We start from the raw sequence: 260 nt of genomic DNA on the forward strand, positions 1-260 counted from the left end.
AAAGATTGTAAGTCACATTTTGCCTGGTCATTTAGAGCAATATTAATGTCCATGTAAAGCACAGTGTTATTATGTGCACAAGTAAAGAAAAACAAATGTTGGTGCCTCCTTGTTTTTGCAGTATCGTCTTATATATATATAAAAAAACACACGTACAGCCACTTTCTCCAACATGGTTTATTTAATTATGACAGAGTCACAGCAATGCATCATGTTCTAATCTAGATCATCACATTTGAAGTGTGTTCCAGGGGATTAAA

This window comes from Sinocyclocheilus grahami, unplaced genomic scaffold (genome assembly GCF_001515645.1).
Source record: "Sinocyclocheilus grahami isolate Dianchi unplaced genomic scaffold, SAMN03320097.WGS_v1.1 scaffold2680.1, whole genome shotgun sequence".
NCBI lineage: Eukaryota > Metazoa > Chordata > Actinopteri > Cypriniformes > Cyprinidae > Sinocyclocheilus > Sinocyclocheilus grahami.